Consider the following 20,049-nt stretch of genomic DNA (forward strand, 5'->3'; position numbering starts at 1 on the left):
AATTTGCGTCTGCATCAGTTCATGCGGTCCCATCGCGTGGAAAGTTGCCCAAGCTCGCGCTACCAACGCTTGCAGGCAATTGGGCAGAGTACACGAATTTTATCACATTGCTTAATCAATTGATCGATCAACAAGACAGTTTATCGATTATCGAGAAATATAATCAGCTACAGAGCTGTTTATCGGGAGCTGCATTGGAGACTGTAAAACGATTTCAGGTGCCACCGGAACAGTATCGAAAGGCACTTGATCGCTTAAATCAGCGTTCCGACAATCCAACATTTGTGTTCTAAAATAATTGAGGTGTTCACTTTAAGCATCTCCCAAACCAGAGCGAATAAATCGCAGCGGCAGCGGCGCGAATAAACCGCGTGATGTTTTCCGCGCCAAAATCGCAAGTGTGTTCACACCGCGGCGAATTTATTCGCGGTTTCTTTATTCGAAAAAATGTCTTCGTCAAATGACAGCCATGAAAAAAGACATTGCGCATAAACAGCTAAACGCATAAACGTCACATGTGATGATTTTTAATAAATATTTTTCAATAAAAGTGAATGAGTATAAGTGAAAAACTGCTTCTCGTATTATATTATTATAATTATATTGTATTAAAAGCCAAAATATAATAATTTAACATGTAAACAAGGCAAATATTCAACACATGCATCACATGTGACGTCATCAGCGCAGAACATGAGCAAATTTCTGCGCAATCTAATTTTATCGTTCTTGGCGGCAAGCGGAAAAAACGCTGCATGCGCGGTTCTGGAAAAAAACGTTGCACATTCGCCGTCGAAACGAATTCGCTCCGCTTTGGTGTGCATACGTTCATAAGACGCAATGTAATTATATATTCGCGCCGCTGCCGCTGCGATTTATTCGCTCTGGTTTGGGAGATGCTTTACAGTGGCAGCATGGCAGCATGGCAGCGGCCACATATGCATTACTGAAATCGTGAGCATCCCTTTACATTTCAATCCTCACCAGAAATTGGCATTTCAGTTTTATTATTTGGTTTGAAAATGTTTGAGCTTCCTGGTAGTCTAGATGATAGAGTTGACGATCTAAGTACAAAAGTTTCCGGTTCAAATATGGAATCTCATTCAATGTTTTTTATTTATTTTTATTCGATGCACCCATTATTAACAATTTATATATTTATAAAATATGAAAATTCCATTAATTTTTTGTTTTTTATACCCTGAGCCCATTGAAAATGGGCAAAAAAGGGTATAATGTGTTTGGCAGAATGTATGTAACAGGCAGAAGGAGGGGTGGCAGACCCCATAAAGTATATATATTCCTGATCAGGATCAACAGCCGAGTCGATCTAGCCCTGTCTGTCTGTTTGTTCGTCTGTCCGTCTGTTTGAACGCGTCGATCTTAGATACTATAAGTGCTGGAGACTTTATCCAATTTGGAATGCAGGTTTGTGAATACCATACGCAGGTCAAGTTTGTCGAATTTTGGATGCCACGCCCCCTTCGCCCACAAATTGCACAAAACGATTTACAGGCGCAATTTATGACATAGCACTCCCTAACTGAACAATCAGTTGAGAAGTATGCGTATTAAACGACCCTGAAAATTTCAAAGCGACTGACCCATAAATAGAGAAGTTATTTCGGAATTTACATTTAATTCAATAATTACATTTGCATGGAAAATCAAACGTGCGAGCGAGACAGTATGTTTACGTTTGTATGAAAGGCGCGCACAAAGACCGTACGAAATAGTACCCATTTTCTTTTGGGTTTCGATTTCAAGTACTATATGACCTAGAGACTTCAAATTTAAGTTAGGGAGTGCTTTTGTGAAATTTGTAGGCGAAGGGGGCGTGGCACCTATAATTGGAAACAAACTTGAACTGCGTATGGTATTCAGGAACCTACATAACAAATTTGAAGTCTCTAGGTCATATAGTACTTGAAATCGAAACCCCAAAGAAAATGGGTAATTGCATAAAACGATTTACAGGCGCAGTTCTTGGCATAGCACTCCCTAACTGAACAATCAGTCGATTGCAGCGATTACGATTACGACTTGCGATTTACCAATTTATCAATTTCTAATTAATTTTAAATACGGTAATATAATACCGAGTGATGTATTAGTTCAGTGGGTGATAAGCACAGTGATTTAAGAAAACCGAAAGTTGTTCATAGTTTCGCGTGTGTAATTTTTATACCCTGAGCCCATTGAAAATGGGCAACAATCAACTTTTATAAAAGAGTACATGGGCTCAGGGTATCCTACTCTCGAGCGTGCTCGACTGTAGCCGCACCTCACCGCGAGCAAAGCGAGCCGGGTGTAGGCGAGCGAAGCGAGCATGGGGCGGAGCCCCGTTTTTCGACTTGCAAAATAATTTGTGGGTTGCATTGTAAAATTTTCCTACAATCAAACAAATGCTTTTGTGTCGTGACGTCACTAAACAAGTGTTGTAAGAAACGTTCACACTAAAATATTCGAAAAATACTAACTTTCGATTGAAATTATCGACATTTAATCGTGTTTTTCATCATCTTTTCATGGGCATATGTGCCTGACTTTTTGTAGTCAAGGATCTGAATCTAGCACCCTGGTATGAAACTTTACAGTACAATTTGTTGTTGTGAAGTCTGGCACATGTGCTCACTGCCATGCTGCCACTGTCAAGTGAAAACCCTTAATGTTTCAGCGTTGTTTGAATTCAAAAGTGTTACAAAGTCAAGCAGAAAAGAAATTCGAAGCTTAAATGACAACGCTACAGCATTATACAACTCGATAACAAAAGTGGACAGCGAAGCACAAGTTGCACTGGCTGTGCTTATTGCCATTGTCATGGAGAAAGTGAATCCTGAAAACAAGCGTGAGCTGAAAAAGTCATTGGATTACTCCGAGTTGCCAACGTAGAATTTGTGCATGCAAGTAGTTGAGAAACATTGCTAATATTTGGAGACGTTCTGTAAGTCCGAATCTAGCCAAACTCGCACGAAAGCTACTGGCAAACAACGCAGCCAGTCAACCTTGCGACTTGGCTCATCATGTACTTGTTCAACTCAATCATGTGCTCTTCGTTTTAGTACAGAACATCAAGTTATACGCAGCAATCAGTTCATCTAATCAAAGATGCCGGACTTGCTCACGACTTCATCATACTTTGCTACATCGGGAGACCTCCGAGGTTAAGCCATCACCTATGTCATCCTCGACTTCGCATATGACAACATTCCCCAGCGATGTTGTCACAAACACGAATACCGATAACACTTCGGATCAAGTCATCTTGACAACGGCCGTCGTCCAGGTCAGGGATGCGTCTGGAAAATATAGAATTGGACGTGCCCTATTGGATTCCTGTTCACAGGTCAATTTTATATCGGAAAGGTTCGCACAATCGCTGCGCTTGCCGATGGTAAACCGGCACATATGGATCTGCAGCATTGGCGAATCACAGACTCACATCAAGTTTGGCACTTCGGCCACAATTAAGTCACGTCTGGATAACTTTGAGATGCCTATCGACTTTTGCGTAACGTTACATATCGCATACCAGCCAGATTCATACATCGATATCTCGCGATGGAACATACCCAAGAATACACCGTTGGCTTACGATCAGTTTAGCAAAACTTGCCATATCGATCTACTGATTGGAACTGAAATTTTCTTCATAATTCTTGCTGTGGGACAAATCAAATTGGGTCTATGCCTTTCTACGTTTCAGAAAACGCTACTTGGATGGATTGTTTCTGGACGCTATGAGGGATCGCGCCGACAAGTGCACAGCTATTCGCTTTCACTGGAGGAGTCCATCAACGAGAATTTTGAGAAGCTTTGGCGAATTGATGATTTGAAAAAGCCAACCAATAAATTAACCCCGGAACATAATCATTGCGAGCAAATGTTTAAGCGAACCATTTCATCAGCAACCAGACGTGCAGCTTCCATTTAAGAATGATCCAATTCACCTGGGATCTTCGTACGAGTCGGGTAAGCACAGATTTTAAGCTTTGGAGCGGCGCACAGTGGGGCGGATCCTCATTTTGCGTTGCAAAAATCATACCTTTTGAACCGGTGAAGATATTTTCAAAATTTAAAAAGCATTTGATAGAAAACTCTTTGAGCTTTAAAATGAGTGCTTGCACAGGGTGTTTGGCCCACAGGGCGATTCAGGGTTGTTGACCAAAGTTGAAAAATATTTTCGGTGCATTTTTGACATGTAAAATTAAAAAAAAAAACCAATTTTTTGATGTTTAGTATATTTATTTTAATCTTATTTCATTATTAAACAATATTTTTTAACATATTAAATAGTTTTAATAATCTAGTTAATATTCTATGAGCTTAGCTGTGTATATATTTATTTTATGCCTGATTTTTTTCAAAATATTCATCAACATTTGGATTAATATCTAATAAACTTATCATTTCGGGACTATAATTATTTTCTTCTAAATCCTTTCGTGATTTAACATGTCTAAAGGATAAAACAAGTGGATCTGAAGAGGCCGACAGCATATTAAAAAGGTCTTCATTCTGTCTCTCACGTGAAATCTTGCAAGTATTCGTGTACCTAAATTTTTTATATTCCTTGTTTTTGCATTCCTGTGCTTCTTCGGACAACTCTCCAAGCGGTAGGCATTGGTACTCAATTAAATCTGCGCCATGATCCAAAATCCTGTGAACGGTAGGAGTAAGCAACTTGGGGTACATTTCAATCAAAAGTTGCTTTGTTTTTGATGCATACTCTTCATATTTTGAGCAATTTATCATTTCTTAGAATTTATGACATTAAGGATAACTGACAACCTTTTAATAATGTCATTGTGAACACCTGTTATTTGAGAGGTCACTTCATCATTGGCGAAAAATCTTCTGGACGTATTCCCATCATTGGTATTTCCATAATTGTGCTTTGGGTAGTCCACCTTTAATCCAAGCCTGTTAGTAAACTCGGCTTGAATAATCTTTTTCCGGTCAGCTCTGATTTCCTTCTGTGTTTGTTTATCGTCATATTTTTCTCCTGGCCGTGGAATTGTGTACGCAAGCTTTAAAATAAAGTCCATACACTCTATTCTACAATGTAATGGAGAAATTCCATGCTTATAGCATTCCTTATCCTGCGTTGAATCGTCCAGATTATTTTCCTGCATTGAATCGTCCAGATTATTTTCCTTCGTTGAATCGTTAAGGTAAAAAACAACACCTAGTTTACCCAATATTGCCTTTGAATCATTAAATAGGTATTTTCTTTTTGACTAGGTAAAAACTAAAACCCTATTGAAAAAGAATAGGCAGTGATTTCCATTCATATTGCATCAGAACGGATAAAAGTTCGTATAAATTTCCTCCACTATTGGTTTTACCTGCAATACATACCTGCTCAAAATTTCCCAAACATAATTTGCGCAATAACGGCTCTAAACAATTTTAAGACAGGTACAAGTTACAATAATGCTAATTCATTATATTCGCATCTATATTTTGTGCATCTTATTCATTAACAGACAGGCATACCGAAAACGTATGTAATTGTACTGCGCTCTTCCTCTTCTATCACCATTTTTTTGCGAGGTTGCATCAGTTTTCGTCCTATAACTCTCCCAGACGCAGCTGGACGCATGAAAGACCGGGGTTATTTCGTTAGAGAATTGATTAACGAAGACTCCTGTGGTAGTGGGATCGAGTCCTTCGGAGTCCAATTTTTTTTCTATTCCATCAAAGTCAAAAAATAGCCTAATTTTAGTGCTTTTTTTAAACATCGCTGGAATGAAAGGTCAACAAGTGAAGAAACAAAATTCTACGGCATTTAATTAAAATGAATGTACTTTTCAGATGAAACCAAAAAACATAAAGATCGGTCATATAACTTGTCATCAAATCAGTTTTAAAGTTTGCATTTTAGGAAAAAATCCACATTTGTGCGCGCACTGAAATAAGGGTCAACTTTGAGAGGCTGTCACGCCCACAATTTTACCTGATTTCAAAATCTTTGATTTGTAATCTCTGGAGATTTCTCTATCGAATGCCTTTATTACTTTTTACAAACGCTTTCGTCAAAAAAATGATTTTTGCCACGCATATCGGCCGCCTGCCCCAGTGTGCAACGTTGCTTTTATCTAATGGTGGTAATCTGCATTTAGTTTTGTTAAAGTAAATTTTCATTGTGATCGTGGGTTTGTATGCTAATTGTATATTTTGTTGGTTAAAACATTCGGATTTATTGAAACGTTCAGATAAGTTTGGTACATATGTGAGTGACCGGTAAGACTTGGGTTGTTCTTCTTGTTTTTAAGTTATGTTTTTTTTGCTGTTTTTTAGTTAGAGATTTTATGGTGTTTTCAGGAAAATCGTTTGACTTTAATATGTCTATTATTTGTTCGTTTATTTTATGGTGGTATATCGGGTCACTTAGTGATTTCATTCTTTTTATGCAGCTAAGTGCGGTGTTAATAATCATTGTTTTGGGATGATTTGGAAAATAGTTTATTATTCGTCCAGATGATGTTGGCTTTTTGTACCATTTTAGTTTAAGTGCAAATAGATTGTTTACATATATTGTTAATGTTCTAGGTGTGTATTTTAATTTATTGAGCGTGTTATTAATAAGTTCTTCCATAACTATGTCTGCAATTACTGGAGAGGCATGGGCATACCTTTAAGTTGTGTGTATATTCTGTCTTTATATTTAAAATACCTGTTTTCAATTACACAAAACTTAATTATATCCATAAAATTTTGTTTCGGTCCATTTTTTGCTTATAATGTCTATTGCAAGGTCTGTGGGTATGCTGGGGAACAAGGAAACTACATCAAAAGAAATCAATATTTCGTAGTCACATATTAACGGGTCATTGATTTTTTCTTTGAAGGATATTGAGTTTTTTATATTAAATGTTGATTCATCTGTTACTTTTTTGAGAATTTATATCCCACAAAAAAAACCTCTACACGAGGTAAAAGTCTAGTGACGAAAGCAATTTCTAGCCCCTAAATTTCTGATATCCAATTTTGTGACGAACAAAATTCAGTTTAATCTAAAAATTTTAAATAAAAATATAAATTTATAAAGGCGAAAATTGGCATTGTGCACTGTGAGCAAAAAGGGTGAGCTTCTTTGTACATAAAAATTACTTTTTGCTCAGTGCCGAAACGCGAAATTGTACGCATTACAACATATTAAAATTTAACAGAAATCGTTAGAGCCGTTTTGTCAGAAATCGCCAAAGCGTAAGCTAAAAAACTTTATTTTACCTGTAAAATGTTACCTGAGCGCTTTAGAAAAAAAGTTTAAAGGTAAGCATAAAAGCCCTCAATCACACCTTCCAATAATATGTAGAACATATCGGTAGCTATTATGGTTTGGAAACTGTTGAGGTTTCAATTTTAGCGGGATTTAGCGTTTTCCCGCTAAACTAGCGTTTTTTTCAAAAAGTCGTAAAACAAACATTTCTAGAAAAGAAATAAATCCCCATCATTACATTTAAGCTTCCTTAGCGCTTTGATGCAAACAGACAAACAAACTGACTTTTCATTTCATTTTGAGAAGTCCACTAAAATTTATTTATCTTATCTTTATATTATCGACGCGTATTTTTAAGTAAAAAATTTTTTAATAAAAAATTTTACCAATAGGCCCCAACAGCCCCATTAGCTGCATTTATCTAAATTTATCCCCTCCCACTTACACCCCCGTACCTCATGACTTAGCTTGGTTAGAAAAAGTTTTAGTATGCCATTTTGTAAGTTAGGACTAAACCTTTCGATCGGTGTATAACTCGATCTGATCCAATAGTCGTAGCAAATTTTCCAACTTAGCTGTATATAGTGATAGTCGCCTTTCGCACCCTTCGTGATGCTTTCGTCACTAACGCGAACTGCCGTCCGCAGTGATTATATACTTGCATAAAGCGTAAGAAGCAGAAACTATAGAGAAGCAGGTAGGTTTTAGCGGCATGCCTTCATTATGTATATTTGGTAATCCGTAGATTCTGGGGGGTAGTGCTGTGGATGTTGTCTGTTTCTTTTTGTGTAAAGTTTGTCAACTAGATTATTATTTTTAGTTTGAAGTCTTGATGTTGGGTCGTGCCTGAGAGTTCTGTATGTGCATAGGTCCTGTAATATGTTGGTCATTTTGGTTTTGTATTCACTTGACTCTATGCTTACTGTTTTGTTTCCTTTGTCGGATGTCATAATTAATATATTTCTATTTACGTTTAAAAATTCACGTGTCTGTTCTACTGTATCCATTATTGCAAGGCTCATTGTATTTTGGTTGTTGCTAGTTATGTGATCTTTTTGTAGGAAAGAGAACCCTGTGCGTGCGGTTTCCTGTTGCTCTTAGATTTTGATGGTCTGTACCAATTCTTCGCCGTCTGCAATGAATTTAATGAGAGGGAGACTCTCTTTGTTTTGGCAGAGCGAACGTTTGTACGTTCTGCGGGAATGTTATCTTCGCGATGTTTACGAACCAATCTTTGCTTATGTGTTTGGTAAAGATGTTGTTTTGTTCGTTTCTAAGTTTTTCGTACTTCTTTATCTGCCTTTCTTTGAGAGTTGTTGTTAGCTTGTTGGATAAAATTCTCTCGCTCTCAAAAAACGCTTCCGAGCATTCGTTGGCTAACAGCTGATTTATTGTTGTTTTAGTTGTTTTAAACTGTTCACGTTGCTCAAATATAATTTAACATTTAGCTAAAGCAATTGGCTTTTAAAATGCCGCCTTAAAAAAATATCGATGTTTTATCATCGATGTTTTTGGATTAAAAAATGAAATCATCGGTTTGCCGAAACATCGATGATTCTCCAAATTAATTTTTTTGAATTTGATATTTTAGAAGATATACTATTGTTCACTAATCTGTGAACAAATTTTTGCATCTAAAGAGATTTGGGTTACCATTACCTCGTCAAGTTTTTCTAAAGTTGTTTGCTTTGATAAGTGCTGCTTTGAGTGATGATTTTTTTAAGTTATGTTATTGTTTGTCCTGATTTAGTACTGTAAATCAAGTAATTATTAATTTTATTCCCAGTATGAGTACATTAAAAGCCCCCATTACTTGATGAATGACCGGGAGTGCCACTAATGAAAGATCTAGCAGGTGCGTCGCACAGAACGGCACGAATTTTGAATTCAATAATTCTTTCTCCAATTAGCAACTCATTTTTAATAAGAGAATGTGCCTCAATATAAAATTTTTTCAGAAATAAATCGCAATCATATGGCTTGGAGCTTACGTAAAATACGCCTACTGGTAAGACTGGAGCATTTTTAATATTATTGAGCCTTATTAAAATTAGCCACAACTGAGCTCTGGATGGGGTGTGCCAGATGGCGTGTACTTAAGAGTATTATTGTATTCATTGCAAGCAGTTCAACGGCTTGATTTAAAAGTTGAAGTATTTCATCTTTTTTTTTTTCGATTGTAATGTAATTAAATATCTGTGTTTCAAGCGCCTCTAAAAATTTTAGACTTTGGAGTGGTAACAGCCAACAGTGGGATACGCGCTTGAAATTGTTTTGCTATTCTTAACTAAGTTATTGCTTCAAATCCTTTGCATGGTACTTTCCTATCAGTCGACCTTGCAAGTCTTCAATTTCATAGTATCAGTTGCCAATCTTCTGTCTAATACGACTTTTTATAAATGCCGAGGCTAGTTTTGCACTACAGCCCTTAGCAAAATTTGACAAATGATCTAACACAACAAAAAACCCTACATTGCCTTTGCGACTACGAGGATAGGGCCCAAGGAAATCGACATACCGTTTCTGAAAAAAACGATCTAACTGGCCAGTGTTACCCATTGGAGGACGCAGTGTATGGTTAGGAAGTTGCGTAGTCTTACACACCTCACAGTTGTTAATATATGTCTTAACATCGTAAGCCAAATTAAGCCAAAAGTATAAGCTCCTAAGTTTTTCCAGAGTTTTGTTAATCCTGCAATGCGAGGATAGAGGATCCGCATGGGCGTGCTTTATCGCTTCTGCGAATAATTCCTCAGGCACCCAGAGTTTCCAACACAAATCGTCGGCCAATCTTTCAGGAGTTGTGTGCTCCGCGTGACGATATATGTAACCGTCAACAACTTTAACGTCTGAAAATTCTGATGCATTCTCAACAGCTTAAATCTTCAACGCCTTATATACTTCAGATTTAAACTCCTCTGCTTGTAAATCGACGATGCTATCTATGTGTAACTCGGCCATATCTTCTATAAATGCACGTGAGAGAGCATCGGGAATAATATTTTGACTCCCTTTTTTATGAAGATTTAAAAAATTAAAACCTTGTAGTTTTAATGCCCATCTTGCAAGACGAGAGCTAAGGTCCGATTGTGTCATAAGCCACTTAAGTGAAGCGTGATCTGTAATTATGCTAAACTCCTTACCTTCTATATAGGCCCTGAACTTTTTAGCCGCTAAAACTGTCGCCAAACACTCTTTTTCAGTGACTCTGACACTTATTTAATTTCCGGGATTACCACCCCGTAGGCCCAAGGAATCGCCATACTTGTTTAATGGAACGTGGGACTGGAAAATTTGTAATTGCCTCAATCTTTTCTGGATCCGTGCTAATAGTACCCTGACCCATCACATGTCCCAAATACTTCACCTCTTTTAAGGTCTTTGTACACTATACAGTTTTTTCAGTAGAGTCTAGAGATTAGAGCGTAGAGCTCTACCGATTGCGTTTAGACTATAGCTCAACTCTATGACTCTACTGCTCTACTGAGCTGTCAAAAAGCTTCCGAAGAGAAATTTTAAGTAGAGCTCTACCATAGGCTCTACAGACTGTTTAGACTATGTTGAATTTTATCTCTAATATAGAGAACGGTAGGGATTACACTGTAGAGCTCACAGCATGCTCTGACTTAGTTGTATGTAAAAAATTATAAAACCCAACACTACAAAATAAGTTCTCGCCAGAGCTCAGTGGTCGATTTGGCCGATTTAGGGTAACGAAATGAAATTTTTCGTTATTTAAAATGTACCAAAATTTGATTTCCTGCCGAAAAGTTCAATTAGCATAAAAATGTTATCTTTACATTTTTAGTCGATATTTTTGATCAGATGTGAGCTTTCAAAGTCAACATATGTAAGCACAGCTGTGACACAAAACCATTTCCCGCCTTTTTTATAGCTGCACACATTGTCGTGAAAAATTGTTGAACTTCGTTATACGCAACTTGTTTTTGGTATTTATAAAAGGTAAAGGTATGTTATTAAAGAAAAAATTTTTTTGTGTGATCTGTGCATATGCTTTATATTATTAATTTGTGTCTTAAAATGGCAACCTTTGTAACAACCTTTTTGTGAGTAATTCTTAACTTTGGTGGAGTAAAACTTAAATTGGGACTATAGTAGACTACAGTAATTTTGAGTTTTCTGAAAATATGGATCGTTTTCTGTGTAAATTGACCAAAGTTAGCTGCAGCAGTCTGCAGCTGTTAAAGCTGTTGATCATTTCAGTATTTTGTTTTATATAAAACTTGTTGAATTTTCAAAAAATAAATAAAAAAAAATTTTTTTTTTTGTTATATATCAGCGGTGGGCAAGCCCTTGCTCCTGCTGCTCCCAGTGCTCTGACTACAACAACAACTTTTGACGCCGCGCGCAACTCATTTATGACCCCCCAATAAAACTTAACAACAAACACACAGCAAATGCTCGACTTTCGGCTGCGACGCGTACGGTCATAAAAGTGTTCATTTTGCTATAATTTATGACTTCAGCAGCGTCTTGTACACTGTGTGAAAAAGTAAAGTAGGTTTTGATGTGTTTTGAAGCGTTTTGATTTTTACCACATAATAAGCGTTCGACTTGCAAATAAAATTAATTCGAACTTCTTTTAGTGTATAATTGTTTTGGTTTGTCAAAACCAACAACAACCACACAGATTTTCGTCGCGACGCAGAGAGTCATAAAAGTGTTCATTTTGCTTTGATTTATGACTTCAGAAGTTGTGTTTGTTGTAGATGTTGTTGTAGTGCTCCCGATTGCAAATTTCGTGCCCACCGCTCTTTTATATAAAACTTGTTGAATTTTCAAAAAATAAATAAAAAAAAATTTTTTTATATAAAAATCATTTTTTTATGGGCTTTTGGGTAAAAGTGCATATACAAAAAAAATTTGGAAAAAATCTTTTGATTTTTGAGTTCTTTGATTCGTTACGCCAAATCTGCCAAATCGAACAATGTGCAGAGGGTAGCTGCTGCAGCCTTCGTTGTGCTATTGCTATGGGCCAAGCAAGGGGGAAAAAAGAAGAAGAGATTGTGGTTACGGCAGTGGATTGCAAAAAGACAGCTATACAGCGGGCTCTTTTAAGAACTCATGATTGAATTAAGGGATAGTGATAAGGCAGCGTATGAAAATTTTCTACGTGTGTCGTATGCAACCTTTCAATCGTTGCTCTTAATGGTAACTTCGAAAATACAAAAGCAAGATACACATTAAAGAAAATCAATCACTGAGGGAGAAAGATTGACTGTGACATTGAGTTTTCTTGCTACAGGTAAGAATATATTTAAAATAGTATGAGAATCAAAGAATATATTTGCAAGAGACAGTTATCAGTCTTTGATGTACCTGTTCCGCAATCCAGTCTGCACTTTATCACGTATTGTTCCAGAGGTATGTGGTGCTATATATGAAGTGTTGAAAAACAAATATTTTAAGGTAATTCATTAATTGCTATTTAAATTATAATATACATTTTGTTCAATAAACTTTTCATTGGGTAAATTGATGATTTCTGGCTCTTCTTCAACTTGGATAATTCCTTCTGAACCTTAAGCGCTTTTGTTTTCCAACCTCTCATTTGGTCGTCACTTTAATTACCAAACATTTGATTAGAGTTACTTGGTATATTGAGAATTTTGGATGCTTGATTAAAAAGCATTTCCTTTTCATTCTCATTCTTCTTCGCTTTTTTCTTTCTGAATGATCCACTCTCTGGTATCCGCTCTGGAGACAGTGAGGTTCTTTGCGAAAAGGCGAATAAATAATTGTCATTTCTGTCATCATCTGCGATTTCGGACAAATCTTCTTCGAGCTGCAAAATATTAAATTACATTTTTAAAATTTTTCAGATGCCAAACAGAGAAGCAGAATGAATGCCAATTTCTCATGATTTCAAATCAAAATGGAACTTTCCAAACTGTTTGGGAGCGCTAGATGGTAAACACATCGTCATGGTTGCACCCCCAAATAGTGGTAGCATGTACTTCAACTATAAAGGAACTCACAGTATTGTGTTATTGGCTCTAGCAGACGCTAACTATAAAATTATTAAAATGGACGTTGGATTCAAAGGACGCATTGCGGAAGGTGGTGTTTTTAATCAATGCACTATATCAAATGTTGTAGCTCGCGGCACACTAAACATTCCATCGCCGAGACCACTAATCCAAAATGGATTCACTGTTCCTTATGTTATTGTTGCAGATAATGCGTTTGCCTTAAAGCCCAACATAATGAAGCCACATCCATTTCGATATCTGGATGGACCACAAAGGATATATAACTATCGACTGTCAAGAGCCAGACGAGTCGTTGAAAATGGTTTTGGAATAATGTCAGCTCGCTTTCGTTTGCTGCTAAAGCCGATTAATCTCGATAAAAAAAAACAACCACTTTAGTTATGGCGATCTGTGCACTGCATAACTTTCTGCTGACCGAAGCAGATACGAAATATGCAACAGCAACTGATTTTGATCGCGAACAAAATAATGGTGAAATTGCTCTGGGTAATTGGCGAACTGAAGCAAGAGGCTTAATTCTACCGTTGTCCAGTGACCATGACCGAAATCCTTCCTTAGACGCAAAGAAGGTCCAAAAAATGTTTAAGGATTATTTTATGAGCGTTGGTGGCGAAGTTCCATGGCAATATAAACACATATAAATGTTTTTAAACGAATATGCATATGATAAATAAAGAAATGTAAATACCTAAATTACAATTTTTTTTACTAAATTGGACACTGTGGTCGATGACTGGCCAGAGTTTGAAAGAAATTTCAAAATATTAAAATAGTCTCCTCGAGACACATACAGCTCGTCCCCTCCAGATCCACTTTTTAATTTCTTCATCTTTCGCATGGGATATGCGTCTTTGACAGTGACTTCGTTCACTTTCCTACTGTCGATACACAATCTGACTTTACCTGGTTTTCGAACCAATACCACAGCGGCTGTTTGACTCTTCAATCACTCCCAAATACTGTCCAATTCTTCATAAATCATTTTTTCTAATAATAGGCTTGGCATTACCAACATCAATAGTATGCGAAATTAAAGCTGTTCTACCCAATCCTTTTTTTACGAAAGATGGAAAGAATTCTTTTGTGTGATGGAGCAATTTTTGTTGTTCTTCGGATAGCCTTTTTATGTCTGAGTCTTCAATGGTTGAGACAGCGAACGTTTTATTTAACAGATGGCTGTGTAGCAATTGAAAGTCCGTCCAAAAGTCTATACCGAGATACAATTCTCCCGTTTCTGTGCAAATCTACTATCTTCTGCTGCCACAGAACCGTTTTGGGAACCTGAATTTAAGGGTTGGGCCAGTTGAGGCATTGCATTGGTTATTGAAGCAGTTTGATTTGCCAAAGCCGTAGATATAGCATTTGTCATAGCTGCCTGTAGTGTGTCAGCTGCCGTGGAATTCAACGATCCCTGATTATTATCGGTATTACTCATTGCGGCTGCTCGCTTTAATTGTGATCTCGTTTGCATGGATCGAGGAGTGGAAGGTTCTCTCAAAGTATTGGCTGACAGACGTTCTTTATTCACGTTTTCTACTGATTTGGAAATAGCCGATTCTAAGGTTTGCTGGCAGACTGGGCAAAGCTTTTTATCACTTGTCGAGGTGTTAAAGCTGGCTCTTTGAAAGCTGTGACCACAACTGATCGAAAGAAGCTGACTTCATAGAAAATATTTCGGGCACATATACTGCAGATTCTGTTGGTGTGTTTAATATTGGTCAGATCTTCTGTACTGTGCCTACACGCCATTTGTGGAGGGAGTTACAACAATAAATAAAATAGTCGATAACACTAGGCAACAGCCCAATTCTGAATCTAACCAAACCACCTTTTTTTATTGATATGGGGCCCCAAACGATGAAAAACACTTTTTTTTGGGTTTGTTTCAACGAATAGGTGCGTAACAGGCAGAAGGGGGCGTGGCAGACCCTATAAAGTATATATATTCTTGATAAGCATCAATAGCCAAGTCGATATAGCAATGTCCGTCTTTCTGTCTGTCTGTCTGTCCTTCTGTATGAACACCTAGATCTCAGAGACTATAAGAGCTAGAGACACCAAACTTGGTATGTAGGTTCCTCATATTGCAAGCAGATCAAGTTTCTTTCAAAGTTTGGCCACGCCCCCTTTATCGCCCACAAATCGAAAAAAAAATTTCATATCCAAATTATAAGAACAATTTAAAAGCTAGTGACACCAAATTTGGTATGTAGATTCCTCAATATTGCAGGCAGATCAAGTTTATTTCTTTTTTTAATCGGACCACTATATCATATAGCGCCCATAGGAACAATCGGTCGAAAATCAAGTTTTTTTGTTAAATGAGATATTGTAACCAAACTGATGCAATAAGCATATAACTTGGTTTTATATATCCTGTCCAAAGTTGGTTCTAATCGGACCACTATATCATATAGCTGTCATAGGACCGATCGGGTGAAAATCAAGTCTTAGTATGAAAAACTTTTTTGTTTTATGAGATATCGTAATCCCACAAAAAAAAGTCTAGTGACGAAAGCAATTTCAAGCCCCAAAATTTCTGATAACCAATTTTGTGAGGAAAAAAAATTTAGCTTAATATAAAAATTTTAAATAAAAATATAAATTAATAAAAAAAAAGAAGCGAAAATTTGCTTTGTGCACTGTGAGCAAAAATGGTGAGCTTCTTTGTACATAAAAATTAATTTTTGCGCAGTGCCGTCTGTAGACGGTCTTGTCGGTTTGAGCGGAAAAAAATATGGCCATTTCGCTTGCATCACAAGGGCATAGCGCACTTGACTTTTGGCGATAACTTTTGCTATTTGTTGCTTCTAAAGTTTTTTTTGAGTTAGTAATCACTAATATTGTTATGATAATATGCAATTTACTTAAAATTATTAATTATTTAAAATATATCAATTTATAAGAAGTTTTAAATGAACAATTGCTTGAGTTGACCATTACTATGTAATTTGTGGAAAATCCCTATTTACAGGTATTTTTTGAGTTAGATGTTTTAAAATATTTTTGTTTTTGTAATGGTTGTCTCAAAGAAAATTTAAGGAGACTGATTTGTATAAATTGAGCATTCACTTCTACCAAAATACTAAATATATGCATATTTTTCCTTTTTATCCAGCCAAATTGAAAAATGATTTGCATTATCATACCTTTATCTAAAATCAGATGAACATCTCGCTTCCAGTGATTGCTAAGCCGGTCAAGTCATTGCATGTCATTCCCTTGAAGGAAAAAAGTCCTGCTGCTATTTTTGTAAGGAACTCTGCATGCTTTAACTACTCTCCGATCACATACTCTGATTCGGAAACTTTCTATACAATAACCCACCTGCATAATATGTTTGCATTAGTGACATTCATGTTCACGAAATTATAGAATAGCCACTCATCATATAGTAGAATAGCTTCCTATATGTTTCCTATCTTCGTCCTTGGATTGTAACTGCCCATAAGGCCGTCCATCCAAGGGACTCCTTCAAATGTGATTATTGTATTCCTCGTTTATTTGCAGGCAATTGATTTCTATATATAGCTTCAGCATTCTGCCATAATGCAGTGCCTTAGCTCTTTCCTCATTGGAATTGGCTCTGAGAAGAGGTGCTATTCCAAAATTTATAGATGCCAGCCTACCGCACTTGATATCTTCCCACAATACCGAATTTATGATAACTCCTTGAATCTTGGAGCTGTGCGGGAAGTAGACTGGATTTGGGGACTAGTTGGTTCAAGTATGGGCAATGAAGATCGAATGCTTTAGAAAGGTTTGCATTATGCAGTTGTTGATAAGGATAGTTCTTTTATATCGATGGGTATAGGACCAACACTTGAGGTGAAACTGTTGCCTGTGTGTCTTGGGAAGCATTGAAGGAGAGGCTTAAATCTTGAAGAAATTCATTGGAATTATCATTTTCAATAATTATCCAATTGTCTAATGGTTTGGAATAGTATGGGTTTCTAGATCAAATGTTGTCGACAACATAATCGGAGTCCCATCACTTTTATTACTGCTAAACTTATCATCGCTTCTACCGAAACTATCAACTCAAGAAAATGTTCATTTAAAATTACTTACAAATTAAAATATTTTATAAATAATAGACACTTAACTTTAAGTAATTTTGCATATTTATAGTTATATTAGTGAATACCAACTCAAAAAGAACTTTAGAATCAAGAAATGACAAAACTTATCGTTAAAAGTCGCGTACGATATTCCCTTGTGATGCAAGCGAACGGCCATATTTTTTTTCGCTCAAACCGACAAGACCGTCTACAGACGGTCTTCAGCTTTTCGCTTTTTAAGAATACTTCAAGTTGCATTTTTGAATTTATTTTTTTACAAATTATAAGAGAATAATATATAGTCAATATATTTTTTTTGGCGATTGAAACTGCAGTTTATTTGGTCATAATTAAATTTGGTATTTCCCACAATTTCAATGTTTAACGAAATTCTGTAAAATAACGGTTTATCGCAAAATAATCATAAATATTTTTAAACGTCAGAAAATAAATTCTTAATATATAATAAATATATTCGAAAATAAATATTTATTAGTTTTCCATTTGTATTTTAAAAACCGATGACCATCTACAGGCGATCTTACCCGTTAGAGGATTAATATGAAAAACTTTTTTATTTTGTAAGTTATCTGTACCAAACTAACAAATTAAAAATCTCGTATTGTCTTATACAACCTGTCTAAATTTAGTTGGAATCAGACCACTATAACATATAGCTGCCATGGGACCGATCAGTCAAAAATCAACCTTTGCGAAAAATGATTTCATTGTTTATATGCTAATAACTTAGCCGTCTTTCCATAGATTTAAACGGTAAACATACTTAACGATGGGTAATTAATATAGCTATATACATAGAAACTAATTTAATAGTTCAAATGGACATCTTGAATACATATTCTGTCAGTTTAGTCAAAATATCTCAAAAAAACTAAAAAGTTTTTCATACTAAAGTTTGATTTTCGACCGATTTTAACCAACTTTGGTCATAATGTGTAAGACAATTACAAATTCAAACTCTGTGAGCTTGGTTAGGATATCCCAAAAAAACCAAAAAATTTTCATACTAAAGGTCATGCCGCTCTACAAGTAAGTCATAAAAATCAAGAAAAACATGTATAGATATAAAATTTTATTATATCGCCGTTTCTCCACAAATTTTAATGAGTCATATCTTAAACGACTCTCAATTAATGCAGCTTTGCAACAAAACAATTAAAACCGAAAGTTCAAAAATTTTTTAGAGTTTTTCTTGAATTTTAAAGTAAGAAAAGCTAAAAAAAAAGCTTCTCGAGTAGTTATGACATATAAGCTACCGGACCACTGCAGCATATTCCAGGCGGAAGTCTTCGCAATCAGGAAAGCAGCGGAGGTCACTCGGCACATCAACCCAGCACAACACACAATCGACATTTTTGTCGACAGCCAGGCGGCAATAAGATCCATGCAATCTTCGGCCGTAAGTTCTAAAAATGTTCTGGCTAGCAGGGAAGCGCTGTATACATTAAGCATGACCAAGCCAGTGCGTATTCTCTAGATTCCCAGCCACCAGGGTATTGATGGAAACGAGATGGCAGATGCTCTTGCAAAGGAGGGCGTTAGGCGGGACAACACCAGCGCTACAGAAGAAGTGCAGGTTTCACTGAGAACGCTGCATAGCGATCAGGAGAAATCGGCATGGACTAAGATTGACAGCAGGTGGCGGAACACAACCACCTACAAGGTATCTAAACTTATGTGCAAGAAGCGCAACGCTAACCTCAGCCACTATGTCAAGCATCTTCCTCGGAAGGACTGCAGGCTACTGGTAGGCATACTCACCGGGCACTGCCTTGCGGCGGCACATGCCGTTAAGCTTGGTATCACCAACAATAAAAGCTGCAGAAAGTGCGGTGAGTCTGGGGTCGTAGAGACTCTAGAACATCTCATCTGCAACGGTGCAGCTCTATCACGGGCAAGATTAAGGTACCTTGGAGCACTGACGCTGGCATCACTAGATGCTGTCGCTAGAAGGGCCCCAAAAGAACTACATGCCTTCGCCAAAAGAACATCAATCCTACAGGATTTAAAGCCAACGTAATGATCATGACATACCAACTTCCGGATTTCTAAGGGCCTTATTGGCTTATGACTTGGCCCCGCGAGGGCCGTCCAGCTTAACCTAACCTAATGATGATAAATGTGGGCAAACCTCTAATAACGGCTCGAATAAACAAGCCAAATTTTAAAAAGCTATAAAAAAAAAACTCTGCCATAATAAATAAAAATGTTTTTTGTAGTTTGGGGCCCCATATCTATCCAAAAAAAAGTCGGTTTGGTTAAGTTCAGAAGAAAAAAGCCAAAATTTGTTGTCTAGTGTAAAATAATACTATTATCTAATGCCCTGTCCTCACTAATGTACATTTATAGAAAAAATCGGCGCTATTGATAAGTATGCAACTTCCTGTCCACATTGCATAGCATTTGCATTTAGCATTTATTTTTGTTAACAAATCGTTTGACAACCGAAATTAGAATATTTTGATAAAATAAATTGAAGAATTTGGAGCTTATTTCGCTGATTATAACAGAATTCCCAATGTTCAAAGGATTATCCAACTCATTCGGATTGTAAACCATTCGGAAAAACCATTACAAAGCGTCTGAGAAAATATGTTTTAAAAAGGTACGGAATATTCATTAGCAGGTTGTGGTGCAATATGACCCCTGGTGAAAAAAGGAGTCACTAATTCGGTTTGCTCACATTAAATTAGGGAAACAGCATAAGAATCCTCTGTGAAACAACGAA

Source organism: Drosophila innubila (assembly GCF_004354385.1).
Source record: "Drosophila innubila isolate TH190305 chromosome 3R unlocalized genomic scaffold, UK_Dinn_1.0 2_E_3R, whole genome shotgun sequence".
Taxonomy (NCBI): Eukaryota; Metazoa; Arthropoda; class Insecta; order Diptera; family Drosophilidae; genus Drosophila; species Drosophila innubila.